Source organism: Pseudorca crassidens, chromosome 17, assembly GCF_039906515.1.
Source record: "Pseudorca crassidens isolate mPseCra1 chromosome 17, mPseCra1.hap1, whole genome shotgun sequence".
Classification (NCBI taxonomy): Eukaryota; Metazoa; Chordata; class Mammalia; order Artiodactyla; family Delphinidae; genus Pseudorca; species Pseudorca crassidens.
In genome coordinates this window covers 41,542,222-41,556,725 of record NC_090312.1, presented here as the reverse complement: position 1 = coordinate 41,556,725, position 14,504 = coordinate 41,542,222, and the positions used below count along the sequence as shown (strand labels likewise).

At 37.6% G+C, this 14,504-nt stretch overlaps 1 long non-coding RNA gene across 1 annotated transcript in view; it reads left to right on the top strand.

Annotated features, from left to right (window-relative positions):
• LOC137210128 (uncharacterized) overlaps window positions 1-539 on the top strand; it is a 189,919-nt gene extending 189,380 nt beyond the window's left edge. The window contains exon 3 of the long non-coding RNA XR_010936275.1: window positions 483-539. This is a non-coding gene — a long non-coding RNA (uncharacterized lncRNA). The remainder of the gene's footprint in view (window positions 1-482) is intronic.
• Window positions 540-14,504: the final 13,965 nt, after the last annotated feature.

The following is a 14,504-nucleotide window of genomic DNA, read 5'->3' as shown; positions in this document are numbered from 1 at the left end:
ATTAAGGAGGAAGGGACATAAAATTCATGTGACAGGGTTGTGACACCACAGAGGTCACAAGATATTTTAGGGAAGACTAAAAGTTGGAGAGGTAAAGATAACAATAAAAAATGTGTTTCTAATTTAACATGTTCACAATAGTTTACACATGAGGCTGCAACTAGAACATGTTGGAAACAGAATAAGTAAAATAAAAACTTGAAAAACAATCTCAGTTTGTGGATTGAAGCATTTTAGGGGAAATATTTGCTTTAAATTAATTCCAAGTCCCCACAATGAAGTATGGATCTTTTCTCCATTTCTCTGTGGTGGGTGTGGTGGGTATATGGACCAGAGGAAAACATATCAAAAGAGCTTTGAAGTGTTTCGATTCAAACCAACCCTCCGTGGAAAGGCTGAGGGAGAGGGGTGTGAAATAACTCACTATTTGGCAAATTCTCAAGATAGTTTTTCTTTCATCTTTTTTTTTCCTTCTCTCCCAGGTTCTTAATTCTGAGACAGGAATGATAAAGGGGCCCACAGTGCCTGCTCTTGGAACCAAATTCTAAAATGTGAGTGTTCAGAATCTTTTAAAAACGCTTGATCAATTAGATCGATTTTAGTGGCTCAGGCAGTGAGGACGAAGCTGGGGGAGTCATGGGATCGCTGTCACCACGACCAGAGCAGGTGCTGTGCCTGCAGAGGGCAGAGATAGAAACACTTCGGCAAGAAGGTTGGCTAGGAAGGGTTTGTACCAGGAAGACGCCCTTTCCTCCCTTCCTCCCTCCCACCCTTCTTCTGTCCTTTCTTCCTTCCTTTCTCTTCTTTCCCTCCTTTTTCTTTCTTCCATTCTTCTTTTTTTTCCTAGGACAAAGAAAGCAATCCACAATTCTTTATCCAAAAGTCTGAGTCAAGGCCTGTTTTAGAATTCAGAATATTTCAGATTTTAGAAAGGTAATTCAGTGTATATATTGTGTAGTATGTATACCCCCCCCACCCCCCCCACCCCCGCAAGGTCTGAGGAAGCACTCTGTAATTACTTTCACTTTAATGCATGAATATCATGACTCAATAGGATAAATACAGACTATGAAGAGCTTCATGTTTGGCTAGGTCACATTTTGCACTCGCCAAATCTTTTGATTTTCACAGCTTTTGGATTTTGACATCTTGGATAATGGCACGTGGACTTTTAAAAATCAACTTTGTTGAGGTGTAACGTGCATACTGGTAGGAAGTATCCATTTTACTGGTAGGAAGTATGCATTCTACAGGTACAGTTTGATGAGTTTTGACATGTATACTCACTCACAAGCAAGATACAGACCATTTCTATCACCCCCCCCAAATTTTCCTCATGCCCTCCTACTCCAGGCCCTGGGCAACCAACTGCATTTTTTCACCGTAGACTAGATTTGTCTTTTTTAGAATTTCCTGTAAATGAAATCATAAGTATTTACTCGCTTTCTGTCTGGCTTCTTTTTGTCGGCTTAATATTTGGAGATTCATCCATGTTGGTACATATGTCAGTAGTCTGTTCCTTCCTGTTGTTGAATAGTATTCCTTTGCACTGAACTACCATAGTTCATCTGCTTACCTGTCAGTAGGCATTTGCACTGTAGAAACAATGCAAAGGTTTTGGCTATTATGAGTAAAAGTTCTATGAAGATTTGTGTACAAATTACTCAAACAATTTATTTGGATAAATACCTAAGAATAGAATTGCTTGATCAGATAATAAGTGTATACTGTACTTTTCTTAAAGGGTACTTGATGGAGGTTCAAGAGAGGTTAAAATAACTTGCTCAGAGTTACACCTAATGAGCTGCTCAGTAGAAAAGATAGGATTTTAAAGTAGGTCTCCTGAATAATAATAATAATAATAATAATAGCTTCCATTTATTGAATACTTAACCCATATCTTGGCTATTGTAAATAATGCTACAATGAACATTGGGTGCATGTATCTTTTTGAATTAGTGTTTTCATTTTCTTCAAATATATATACCCAGAAGTGGAATTGCTAGATCTTATGGTAGTTCTATTTTTAGTTTTTTTAGGAACCTCCATACTATTTTTCATAGTGACTGCACCATTTTACATTCCTACCAAAAGTGTACTAGGGTTCACTTTTCTCTACATCCTCACCAACATTTGTTATTTCTTGTGTTTTTGATGATAGCCATTCTGACAGGTATGAGGTGATATCTCATTGTAATTTTGATTTGCATTTCTCTGATGCCTAGCGATGTTGCGCAGCTTTTCACATGCCTGTTGGCCATCTATCTGTCTGCTTTGGAAAAATGTCTATTTAGGTTTTCTGCTTATTATTAAATTTTTTTTTAATATTGAATTGTATGAGCTATTTATATATTTTGGATGTCAACCCTTTATCCATCATATCATTTGTGAATATTGCCTCCCATGAACTAGGTTGTCTTTTCATTTTGTCAATGGTTTCCTTTGCTGTAAAAAAGCTGTTTCAGGTCCCATTTGTTTATCTTTGCTTTTCCTTTGCCTTGAGAGACAGATCCAAAAAAATATTGCTATGGTTTATATTAAAGGGTATGCTGCCTGTGTTTTCTTCTAGGACTTTTATGATTTCCAGTCTTACATTTAGGTCTTTAATCCATTTTGAGTTTATTTTTGTATAAGGAAGTCAATTTCTAATCCCTGCTTTCCTTCCATTTGTATTTGTTTTCTTCTAACACTCCCTGAGAACTCACTTACACTCCTGTACATCCCTCAGTATGCTCTTACTCTGGTGGATTGTCCCAGAGTGTAAAATTCTCTGTGGCCAAAGTAATAATAAGAAAAATTGATTTTGGAGAAGGCTCCTTTAAAGACCAATCAAAGTATCTCAGTTTGATTGGACTTTTTGTCTTTCCCTGTTTTGTGCATAGTTCTGTTTAGGATGGGGCTGGATCTTTACTGGGATGTTCTGAGTTCAGAACACCAAAATGCTGTACTTACTAATTCTGAATCTTCTAAATGTATATTTAATCTTTTAAATGGAATGTTTTCTGGGACTACTAAATTTTTCAAGATACATTGGCTAACACCCACAGATAAAAGATATGCATGAATTCTTTTGAATTTGGCATGTTATTGCATAAGGTAGTAAAAGCCTATTTTCTCACATAGTGTAATGAAATATTTACTCTGATAACATTCAGTCTTCATCATATTTCAACTTACAACGTTTTTAAGATTTTCTATTTACCATTACAAATATATTTTCAAATGTATGATGAAAATTTTAGATTTCAGCTTAAAAGATGTGAAGGGATACATAGTTTATTGAAGTTATTTTAGGGGATATGTGAGCAAGAAAGCCTGAAGACTGCTGATGTGAGGGACCATGATAGAATGGCCAGCACTGCCTGACCTTGGGAGAGGTCCTTGGTGGAAGTGATTCACCTGGTGACTTGCCATGCACTTGTATATAGACAGGTGATTCAATGATTCAGTGAGAAAACAATGACAAATAGTTTGGTAAGTCTTTGAGAAAGGAAGTACAGGATGTGTGAGAGCACTAGTCAGCCACCCCCTCCAGACATGAAAACCACAGTTTGACGTTCCAGGCAGCATTCTAGAACAGATTATCAAAGGACTGATTTGGAAATAATGAAGTAGTGATCATTGGGACTTCCGATATCTTCAGCAAGTCACCATCACTAACCTTGTTTCCTTCCTCGACAGGGAATAGATTTGAAGGTCATTCACTCATTCAGCAAAACCAAACGAAGAAAGTATTTTTAACACCTATTATGCACCAGAAACAGTTATAGGCACTAGATATACAGCAGTGAATAAAAGAGTAAAAATCTCTGTTTCCATGGAACTTACATTTTAGTAGTGGATAAAGACAAAAGACAAGATAAGTAAGTAAAATATTTAGTATGTTAGAGATTGATAAATTGTAAGACTTAAGCAGAGTAGAGGGATTTGAGGTGTGTTTTTGCAGGAAATTGCAATTTTGCTGGTGTGACCAGGCAAATTCTCACTTATAAGGTGACTGTGAAGTAAAGATCAAGAAGTCAAGACAGTGATCACTATGTGACCATCCAGGGGAAGAGTGTTTGAGGTCAAATGGCAAGTGCGTTGGAATAGCAAGTGCAAAGGCCCTGAGGCAGGAATACTAGAGAAACAGTGAGGCTGCTGGTGGGGGCTGAACAGAGCAAGCAAAGCTGGAAATAGAGGTGAAGTGAAAAATGTAGCCAAGGGCCAGATCATACTGGGTCTTTGATCGTTGCTAGACCTTTGGTATTAACTCTGAGTGAGGTAAGTTTTGAGTAATGAGGAGGAATGAGGAGTGATGAGACTTGACATATTTACAGGAGCACTCTGACTGAGAGTTGGGTACAGACTGAGAGGGCAAGGGTGGGAAAAGGTGAAAGATGCTGCTGTCTTGTACCTGGATGGTGGCGGTGGAGATGCTGAAAGTGATCAGATTCTGAATATATTTTGATGTTAGAGCTGCAGGATTAGCTGACCAACTGGGTGTAGAATGTGAGATAGAGGAGTCAACTGTAATGCCAAGGTTCTTAGCCTGAGGGGATAGAAGAATGAGTTTTCATTTCTTGAGATTGGAAATCTGCAGGAAGAGCTAGTTTATACTGTTGGTGGTGGTAGTGCAGTTATCAGAAGCTCAGTATTCAACACATTAAGTTTGGAAACCTTATTAGACATTCAAATGGAGATGCCCAGTAGACAATCAGATATTCAGACCTGTTGTTCAGGGGAGAGCTGGGCTGTGAGCATCGGCCAATGCTGCCCAAGCCATGAGTCTGGATGAGATCATCTCGGAGTAGGTGTGGTTAGAAAAGAAACGGAGTCCAAGAACTGAGTTCTGGGATACTTCAAAATTCAGATGTCAAGGAAATGAAGAGGAACTGGAGAAGACATAGCCAGAAATGTAAAAGGAAAAGCCAAGTGGGTATGGTGTCCTGGAAACCAAATGAAGAAAGTGTTTAAAGGAGGAGTGGGAGCTCAGGGAAAGGCAATAAACATAGAGTAGCTGGATTTCAGTAAAGCATGTGGCGAAGTCTAATAAAATCCTATCAACAAGGAAAACAACCAAACTGGGTGGAAAAAAGTAAACGGGATTTTTAGCTAGCTGCCCAGTTGTATTCAAAGATCCTGATTAATGGAATATTATTAATTCAGGCAATATGTCTTAAAATTGCAAAATCCTTGGCCCTAATTAGTAAACTTGGAAACTCCTGAAGTTCTTGCAGTTTTTTAAGGGAGAACCAATATGTTTTTCAATATTAAATTGTATGGTGATATGTAATATGCTTTTCAACCCTACACATTCTCCAAGCCTCCAACATGTGGATTCTGATAAACCTCCCAGGGAGTCCTACCCTGCTTTTGAATTGGGGGTCTTTAAGTGCCTTAGGATTCTGTTCTCAACCCAGATTTTTCAAAATTAAAAAAATTAAATCAACGTTTTTTTATTTTAGTTTAGTTTTTTTTTTTTAATTTTTAATTTTTTGCGGTACGTGGGCCTCTCACTGCTGTGGCCTCTCCCATTGCAGAGCACAGGCTCTGGACGCGCAGGCTCAGCGGCCATGGCTTACGGGCCCAGCTGCTCCGTGGCATGTGGGATCCTCCCGGACCAGGGCATGAACCCGTGTCCCCTGCATCGGCAGGCGGACTCTCAACCACTGCGCCTCCAGGGAAGCCCTAAGTCAACGTTTTTGATGGCAGCATAGAGCAAATCATTACATTTATGAATGTTTTACAGCTTTAACATCACATAATGAGATCTGTATTCAAAAAGAACCTGAATAAGCATTGATGATTTTTTGGCAATTTTGGAGTACAATTTGATGTCTGAAGGCTGGAATATTGAAAATGTAATCTTGACTTAAAAAATTAAAGAAGCAGACTACACACAACAGACCACTTGAGTTTGAAGTCAAGTATGGGTAAGAATCAGGAGTGAATAATTAAAAGGATGGTTTGTAACCATTTGAAAAGGAGACAGCATGACTTAGCAGGTCATGCTGCCCTCATTCTATCCCAGAGTACAGTTCCTACACTGGCAGAACAGGGAACTGTAATTTTTGAAGTTCTGCCTTTGACAATAATCTATCATCATATCACTGAAGCATCATCAAAGAGTCTAAAGTAGAGTAATATAGTCACAAAGGCACATGATTTATAGTCAGAGGACCTGGATTTGGGTCTTAGCTGTACAACTTATTTATGTGGTACAGGAAAAATTTACCTACCCTCTGTAAATCTTAGTTTCTTCATCTGAAAATGACATAAATAATATCTTTATTACACCTTGCTCTCAGGTTCAAATGAGCTATATAGATGAAACAATTTCTAAAGCATAAAGTACTAATTAAACATCAGTTATTCTATATTGGAGAACTGTTGCTCAAATGGTAGCAGCTACCAAAAGTGGTGATGAGATCTTGGCTGAATTACAGAAAGAATAGCACATAGAACAAGAGAAATGACAGTCAGTTTTGTCTCTGCCCTGTAACAATTATACAAGGAATTCTATATTCAGGTCTATATTTTTAGAGGGACATAGGCAAATTAAATTGCAACTAGAGCACCTCATTAGAATATTGAGAAGATTGGAAAAATACCCCATGAGGAATATTTTAAGGGACTGAGAAGACTTGGTGGTATGATGATACGGATGAGATAAACATCTTCAAATAGCAAAGGAATGTTAGGTGGTGGAAGGATTTGGTTTGTTCTGTTTGGTCTCAAGGGTTAGCAATAGGACAGAATGGATGAAGCCTGACCCCTAATTACAGCATAAATGGCAGTGGCGATTTTCCCTTTTATTTCTGTGGACTTGTTTGATTCCTGTTCACTGATGTCCTTTTAGAGGCCAGGGCCTTTAATAAAGAGTGACTTACTCAAGGTCATCCATCTGTTCACCAGAAACACACGCTCTGCACAACCACTGCCTGGATAGAGTCATGCCCTCTCAGGCTGCTCCTCTGACACTTGAATGCTTAAGTGTGGAAAGAGTGCATTTTTCCTCCTAGTTTTCTAGGACATGATTCTACTGTGAGTAGTACTTCACAGTGAAATGACTATGATATTTAAAATTGCTGTTTGGTTGAATGGATGAAGCCAGACTCCTAGTCACAGAGAGAAACAGCTTTTTGATTAGAGCTATGCATGGCTACAGCAGGACTGGAGAAATCCCCGTCAGCAGAGGCTTTCCAGCTATGGACTGGATGACTACCTGGCAGGGAAGAGGATTCATGAATCAATGGGTAGTCTGGCACAATGACCTCTTACTGCCCTCTGACCTCATGAGTCCATCATTCCATGACAGTCTTATTTATCTTTCTGTGTATCCCTGTACCATATGATATTCACAGTAACAGCATGCCATAATATGTTATGACTGCGTTTCCCATATTATTTAATCCTGGATTAAAAAACATCATTTAAACTGATATGTACCCGTTAATTTTTCTGACACTCTGCCTTGGCTCCCTGGCACTTGTTATGACCATTCATGTGCCTTAGAAACAGCAGATCCCAGAGAAACTTCATATGTGACAGGATTTTCCAATGGCATTTAGTCTTTATCCCAAATGAAGGAATGACTTTGATCTGTCAACTGCGAAAAGTAAACTGGGCATGACCTTCACTCATCACCAATCATCTCACTTAATGACATTTGTTAACTTTATTCTGATATTAGATCATGGTCTTTCTTTGTTCTGTCAGGTTTTTTTTTTTCATCCGAAGTCTAATTATTTCCATTTATATGTATGTGGAAAGCTCGGAAGTCTGAGTAGTGAATGTGGAGTTTATCCCTGTGTGGCTCAAACTTTGAAGACAATTCGTGTATTTGCTAATATTTGCCCAATTAAGGGCAGAAAATAAAGAGATAAGCTTTAAAGTCAAATATACTTTAAAGTATTCACTTCATTGCCCCTGAGACATATAATCTGCACAACAAAAGAAAAAGCATTTCTTTTGTTGTGCAGATTATATGTTCTAGCTCCTTTGGTTCTGTTGTGCCTTTTCACCCGGAAGGCCCCCCAAATGACAATTATTGTTTCTTAGAGGATGCAACTTCAGAGAAGCTGTCACAGTGAATCAGGCTGAACCTGACTTGAAGAAACCTTCTGGGATGTGAAATGTTGCAAGTGTTTTACGTGATTAAAACTCTTATTTGATTAAAAGATATCAGAGCGCCAAAAGCAGGTTAATCTTTTCACAGCACGACAGAAGATAGGCTAATCAGTTTTCTCACTATCATTCTGAAATAAGATAAATATAATTAGTGGTGTAGCATTTTATAGTAATTCTCAAGTATCTCAGTACTTCTTAAAACACTTTCCTTTAAATTAATATTTAAGTTTTATAATCCAAACTGATAGTTTATTTAAACATACTTATACCATACATAGATAAGAACTAGAATAAATTAATCTTGAAAATATTTGGTCAAAATCATTGGTCTAGGTAAGAAAATTGTGTCTACCATAAAACTGGGATTGACTCCCTATTCATCTGCTGATTGTTGCCCTTGAATTCTGAGCCACATCAGTCAACCTCCGTCCCATCTCACATCAGAAGGCTAAAATAACTTGGACAGAGAGTACATGTAAAATTCCTTAATTCTCTTCTTTCTCCCAGGCGTCTCTGAATGAGTAGTGAAAGGGAACAAAAAGAGAAACAATATGTGTTAAGTTTATTTTTAAAATTTATTAAAAAAATTCTTTGCCTCAGAGGGGTAAGAGGGCAGGTGATTATTTTCATGGCTACATTCCTGTTCATTGAATTAATTGACTAATTAAAGGATAGTATAAATCAAATTAAGGTTTCTAATCAATTTCATTCCATTAAAGTATAAAATTATACTTAAAAAATTTAACAAAGGACTTGAAAGACCTGTACTCTGGAACCTATAAGACGCTGATGAAAGAAATTAAAGATGACACATATAAATGGACAGATGCATTGTATTTGTGCATTGGAAAAATTAGTAAATGTCCACACTCCCAAAGCAATCTATAAATTCAGTGCAATCCCTATCAAAAATTGTTAATATCCAAATAATTATAAAGAACTCACAACTCAATATCAAAAAAAAACCAAACTACCCAATTAAACAAATGGGCAGAGGACCTGAATAGATACTTTTCAAAGGAAGACATATAGATGGCCAACAGACACATGAAAAGATGCTCAGTGTCACTAACCATCAGGAAAATGCAAATCAAAACCACAGTGAGATATCACCTCACACCTATGAGAATGGCTATTATCAAAAAGACGAGAAATAACAAGTGTTCTTGAGGATGTGGAGAAAAGGAAATCCTTGTGCACTGTTGTCAGTAGTGTCAACTGACACAGTCACTATGGAAAACAATATGGAGGTTCCTCAAAAAATTAAAAGTAGAACTACCATATGATCTAGAAATTCCACTTCTGGGTAGTTATCTGAAGTAAATGAAAACACCAACTCGAAAAGATATATGCATCTCCATGTTCATTGCAGCATTATTTACAAAGCCAAGATATGGAAACGACCTAAATGTCCATTGATGGATGAATGGATAAAAAAAATTGTGGTATATATATATATATATATATACACACACACACACACACACACACACGCACACACAATGGAATATTACTCAGCCATAAAAAGAATGAAATCTTTCCATTTGCAGCAACACGAATGAACCTAAAGGGTTTTATGCTAAGTGAAATTAGAGAAAGAAAAATACCATATGGTTTCACTTATGCATGGAATCTAAAAAACAATAAATGGAACAAACAAAACAATACATAGATAAAGAGAACAAACTGGTGGTCACTAAAAAGTCTGGGTGTGGGGGGTTGGGTGAAGTGGGTGAAGGGGATTAAGAGGTATAAACTTCCAGTTTAAAAAAAAAAGGGATGTAATATACAGAATAAGGAATATAGTCAGAAATACTGTAATAATTTTATGTGGGGACAAATGGTTACTAGACTTATCATGGTGATCATTTCATAATGTATTTAAATGTCGAATCACTAAGTTGTACCTAAGACTAAAATAATATTGTGCAACAACTATACTGCAACAAAAAAGAAATGTAATGCCTATCAAATTGCTTTTGTTAGAATGTCTTTGAGAGTAAGTCCCTTTTATTTAATAAACATAAATTCAAATAAACTGCTAGAATTATTATCAGTTATATGCTAGAAATAATGATCTTCAGGGTTGGAGTTAATAACCTGTGGAAGTGACTGGATTTGATACCTCAGTTCTTAAATCCTCCCAGCATGTCACCAAGAATGACAACCATTTTAGACATTTTGACTTGAAATTAGGCTTGAAAATAGCTACTCTCTAGGGGTGAGTTAACATTTAATGTTGGGCATGTAGAAATGACTGCTGATTTTCATTCTTTGTATTAATTCCATGGGGAGGGTGAGCTAGTAAAACATTTGTGTGAGCCGGTCATTATTTGAAATTTATTTACCAAAGTGGCTTACGTAATAATCATCCCTGTGCTAAATCAGTCAGTCAACAAGTTTTTACTGAGTCCCTACTGGATTAGAGTAATGCACAGTAATGATGTATTCAGTAGTATACAGATGTTTGAAGCAAAGATTAGACATGAGCTCGACCCCCAAGGCCTTACAAGCCATTAGAGGAGACAAACAGACACATATCATCAACTGAAATGTAACCAGATGACTTAACTCCCAGAGCGTGGAGGAGGAATGGCTGGGCCGGGATTGTTCTGGTGGGTGATGTGTGGGAAACTTCCATGATGTAGGTGCCTTGGTCTGGGTTAGGTAAAAAGCAGTTAGTGGCTTGGTAGATGAGAAAAGCAATTTGGCTTAGTGAATACAGTATAATTCAGACAAAGACTGAGGTAGAGAATGGAAGTCTTTTTAATTTATCTGGAGGTATAGCAAGACAGACAAGCATACAAGTAAGAGAGGTAATGGATAAAGTTATCTGAAACCAAGCTTGAGCAGGGATGAGATTGGAAAGGTATGAGTTGCATATCAGAATAATAAGCTCCATTTTAACTTTGTTAAACTCGGGGCCCTTCATGAAAAGAAAAGTGATTAAATGAGAGGCTTTTATCTGGGGACTGCTCACGTGGGGATCCTCCCCATGCTTACCATGTCTGGCTAATTTAAGACAGACCCAAACTTGACGAGCATCACAGAATGAAAAATTTGCTATCTGGAAGTTTCTGAACAAATGTCCCTTGCTCAAGCAAATATTCTGGTTTCTGACCGATCACTATCATTCAGCGTCATGTGAACATTGTTGGTTGACTTTCCCTTTTATTATTAGTTCCTTCCCACACTTAAATACTGTCACCATAGCAGTATGTTCAGTTAGAGTCCATTTTTCCTGGCATTCTACCTTTTATTATAATTTTAAGGAAATAGCCAATTTTAGTTAAGAATACTTTCTAACTTGTTCAGTTATGGAATGAATGATGACAGCTGCTCCTTTAGACAGCACAGGCTTCTCAGCACACTTTATGGTAAGGTCACCCAACCAAGGAGGGCAGGGTCAGCAAAAAATACTACCTGTGGTAATGACAAATTTGCACTGGTAACTGAGCCAGGTAACTCTAATCTGAGCCTCACGTCCTAACAAGGTTCAATAATCACTATGCCTCTTTTTCTTTTTCTTTATTAAAATGGATATCAGTTTGGCCCGTGACAATGCTAGTAAAATCATTCTCCAACTTCTTAATCTTCAATTCAGAGACTCTCTTCTGACTCTTAATGAGATCTATGATTTATGGGTCACTTAATATTAACAGGCAGCTTTCTTGGGCTTTACTTTTATTATCTCATTTAAACTACACAGCAGGTCTATGAGGTATTATACATACTGTTAGCTCTGTCTTAGGATGAGAAAACTGAGGCTCAAAAGAGATGTGGTATTTCTGTGGTCACAGAGCTGGGCTTCAAACCCAGATTGGTTTGACTGCAGAGCTTAGCTCTTTCTGTTATGCCACAAGAACTGTCTAGATTTTTATAAATGGTGGTCCTCAATCAACTACACCTGACTATTCTAGCCCTGCTCTTGTCAATCTGAGTATGAAGATCAGAGAACACCACAGTCCCTTCTTGCTTATGATATTTATTCTAGTCTAATAAGCAATTATTAGTGACAGTTAAATCACATGTGTTTAGAAGTGTATACTGGAAGAGTGTAAACATTAAGGAAATAAGATCCTTGCTGTAGGAAGTTCCTAACTGGCACTGACATCCTCTAGTCATGTAGAACACATTCCCTTGGATCCTTAGCTGCTCCCTGTGCTTGGAGCCCCCTTTCCCACTTCCTTACCTAGTTAGTTTCCAAACTTTCTTCAGATACAGCTCAGGAGAAAACAAGTAAACCTCATCTGCCTGGGATATTTTCTCTGATTCCTCAGATTTATTTGGATGTCTATCTTCCAAGAACCAGCAATACTCAGTGCATAGTTCTGTTGCACAAAGTATGTTGTCATGGGTTTTTTTTTTAACTCCTCCGTCTTCCTCTCCACACTAAGTACCCATAACCTAGTCTTATTCATCTTTGTATTCTTATCACTTATCAGAGCATTGAGTGAACAAGAGAAGAGGCCAAGACAATGCTGTCATTTGGGGGAGATGGTGAAGTAGAGGCTTCTAGATGGGAGAAGTCATTGAATTTCATTCTTGCTGGAGAAGGAAACATCTCCAAGGAGCTAGAACTTGTTCTGGACTTTGAAAGATGCTCTGAATTGGGAGGTGGTGAGAAAGGAGCAGGGCACAATCAGTGGGAGAGATGGAGAGCGCCTGTTCTCTCTAACTCTGAACCCAAATCTGCTTCTCTGTGGCTTCTGCTTGTTGTTCCTGGCTGAATACCTTCAGATCACACATAACCAATCTAATCCCCTTCCCTAAACAGCCTTGCAATGTCTGAAAACGTCAGGTTTCCATGAGGCTTCTTTTTCTATGGCAGGACTTCTCCAACACTCTAACCGTGACCCACATCCTTTTCTGAGCTGCTCACCATTCAGGTGCCCACAGCATTGGACAACACAGGAGGTCAGGACTAATACTTCCATGCTGAGATGGAGGCTTCTGTAAATACAGGCTGTACTGCACCACAGCTGGTAGGTGGTCACATCTACTCACTTGCTCATGTCAACCTTAGTGTCAGTGAGGACAACTGAGTCTTCATACACATGAAACCATGTCTGCCCTTCTATTAGTGTCACTTACCATTCACTCACTCTCTCCCTCAGCCATTCCACAAATATTTATTAAGCATTTACTATGTGCTGAGGACATAAGGTCTAAAAGAGTTCCTGACGTAAATGTAGGAGCTTGCCTTTGCCTCTGCTTAATATTATCTTGTCACTTTGCGTCTGGCGCATCAATCTTTCTTTTTTTTCTCTCTCTACCTCTCTGTCTGCCCCCCTACCCTTACCCTTGCATAGAGAGATAGATACAAATATAGATAGATTATATATATATATATAGATATAAAGTATATGTAGTATATATGTATGTGTGTGTATCAAGTGTTTGTGATGCTTTCTGGTTGTATATTGGTGAGGCTGATTATGGTATAAGGAAGAAAGCTTACAATGGACATAAATTGTGGAGTATAATCTTAGATAACATTAAAAATCACAACTGCTACAAGATGCTGAGATAGAGGAAAACAGTATATGTGGGGGGTAAGGGGTGGGAGCTGGGTAACAAATCTGTGAAAAGTGTGGGCTTTGAATCAGACTCTCTGAGGTCAAATGTGGACTCCATCACTTACCAGCTGCATGATTGACTGCAAAAATGTTTAATTTCTCCACGTCTCAGTTCCTTCTGCATATATATGAGTATACTCAGGAATAAATAACAGTTTCTGTTCAAAGGGTTGTTGTGATAACTAAATAAGACGATGTATTTAAAGTTGTGCCTGAGGCATATCAAAGACTCAATAGATGATATAAAAAATATAGAAGAAAAATAGTTCCTTATATTGCCTGAAAAATATCAACCTTCAAGGAAGCAAAATGGGACACAATAATGTCAGAGTCCATTATAACCAAGTTTAGAGGTTGTTTGAACGCAAATTCTACTGGAATGTGACATTGAATTTTACTGGGCTTTAGCCAGTGTTGAGAAGTATTTTTACCAGAGTGAAATGGTTGTTGTTATAGCACTTGCTGCCATAGGATTTGACTTGGATTACTAAGTAGTTCAATTAATAGTGAAAAAATTAATTAAGAATCTCTGAGTCTTACATACACATAAAAAAAAATACCATGAATCTTTTGCTCTAGGGTAAGATTAGAAAAAGAAAATATTATACATCTGCACATTTTCGAGGACTAGGTGATTTAAAATTCGAGTTTAATATTTAAAAAAATATATTTAGAAGTTGAAAATTTATTAAGATTTAATTTTTCAGATTTATTTTCTAAACTCCAAACAGAACCAAAAGTGGACCTGGTATTTAATAAGCAGACTTTTTTCAGTAGCTACATGGTTAAGATACTACTAGTACATACTCTAAG